The sequence below is a fragment of the Rosa chinensis genome, chromosome 3, assembly GCF_002994745.2.
Source record: "Rosa chinensis cultivar Old Blush chromosome 3, RchiOBHm-V2, whole genome shotgun sequence".
Lineage (NCBI taxonomy): Eukaryota > Viridiplantae > Streptophyta > Magnoliopsida > Rosales > Rosaceae > Rosa > Rosa chinensis.
The window spans coordinates 45,694,763-45,696,812 of NC_037090.1; positions in this window are offsets into that span (position 1 = coordinate 45,694,763).

The following is a 2,050-nucleotide window of genomic DNA, read 5'->3' on the forward strand; positions in this document are numbered from 1 at the left end:
TATCTTTCACATATACTTGAGTGTATAAGCTTTTAAGCATTGCCATGATCTGAGAGAAGAAAGAGTGGATATAACTTGTGAGAAGTTGAATCATACTTGTTTGAAACATGCTTAACAGAAACCATCACCATTGTTTCAACCAAGTCCTACTTGTGTATATGTAAGTTATGTGTTTTAATTAACTCTCGAATGCCTAACATTGAATTTTGGTTAAGTGCTAATCTTGGTGTTATGAAAGTAAGAGATTGCTGAGACAAATAGTTGAAGGGCAATAGAGTCATTGTTTTTGTCAAGTCTTTAAATTTTCGTTGAGTCTTAGTGTGTGTCTTAGTTTGATTTTGCTAAGGGACTAGCAAAAGCTAAGTGTGGGGGAATTTGATAGGAGCATTTTAATGCGACGTTTTAACTGCATTTCCCTACACTTTTCTGCGCCATTTCCTTGAAAAATCCCTGTTTGGGAAAGTTTCCATTCTTTGATTGGGAAAGTTCCTTATTGTAGAAAGTTTCCATTTTTGTCTTCATTTTTCATTTCTCATTTCTCATTTCTCATTTTTCATTTCTCATTTCTGGAAGGTTTCTATTTTTCATTTTAGTAAGTTTCTATTTTCATTTTTTTTTTAGAAAGTTTCTATTTTAAGTATAGTTTCTATTTTCAGGACCTCCGAGCTAGAAAGTGGAAATGAACGCACGAATGGAAAGAGGAGCTTGCGAACATCAAGACGAACGAACATGAGAGAAAATGGCCCACACATTTGAGCAGAAATGAAGAAACAAGCTTTCCTAGTCCAACCAGGAAATCCTACAAAATGGAGGAAGGCTTCCCTAGCAAGTTTCCAACGCAACCATGAAAAAGAAATGGAAAAATATTGTGTTTTGCGTTGGAAAATGAGAAGGCTTGAAGATGAAGCAACGAGGCCCAAGAACTCTTTGGATTTTCGGCAAATTGGATAAAGGCCCATCAAAGCCCATGACATTAGGGTTTGTGACGCAAACCCTAACCCTTAAGGTTGTTGTTGCCGTGAAATTGCAAGAGAGAAACAAGGAGGTGGCGTCCAAGAAAATCAGAAATTAAAAGGAGATTTTCTAGGGTTATTTTTATGGAAATAAATCAAGAGATAAAACCCTAGAAGACCTAGCCGTCCAAGCCAAGAGGAAAACAAGGGGATGCCGTGCAAACCCTAGGGAATTCGGCAAAAGATAATGAAGAGAAAAACTAGGGTTTTGCCGTGAGGAAAAATCAGAAAAAAATAAAGAGATTTCGTGGAGATTTCTTAGGGAGCTTTTAAAGGAAAGAGAATATGTGTTGAACACAAAAAGCTCTCAAAGGAGTCTAGGTTCGTCCCCCTTTATTCTCTAAGTATATTGTTGCCGAAATTGGTGAAGGAAATCAGAAAATATCTATATATATTTCGGCAAGATTATTTAGGGAATTTATATTGGAATTTTGTGATTGGTTGCACCACCTCATAGGGCTTATGTGGCACGAAATCATTGGAGAAAATTATGTGGAGGAAGCAAGAGATTGCCGTGAGCTTTGCTAGGGTTGTGGACGGATTGAAGACCTAGAAGCCGTCCCCTATATATTCCTCTCTTCTCTCAACGTCAGGGGTTCGGAATTTCCACACTTTTGCGTTTATACTTTGAGAAAATAATTCAGAAATCTCTCTAGCCTAGCCGTGTTCTTCTCCATCCTCTAGGGCAACCACGAAGTGCAAGCAAGGCCAAGGAAGAAGAAGACAAGCCGTGCACACCATCCACCCTCCACCTTGAAGATTGCTTTCGAAATTCAAGAGACCACATCATCACTTCATTCATCTCATCTCCATCACGGTGTAATCCGATTCTCCTTGTACCTTTGCTTTGTATTTTCGTTGGTTTTGCCTTAGTTGACACATATGTATGAACAAGTATTGTTTTCTGAAATTTTATGATGAATTGTTAATTTTCAGATTCATATATTGCGATTTATGGTTGCTTTTGTGTGAGTGTTTGATTAAATTTGCATGATAGAAATCTTTTGTATGATTATCTTGAATGGTTCGAAACATTT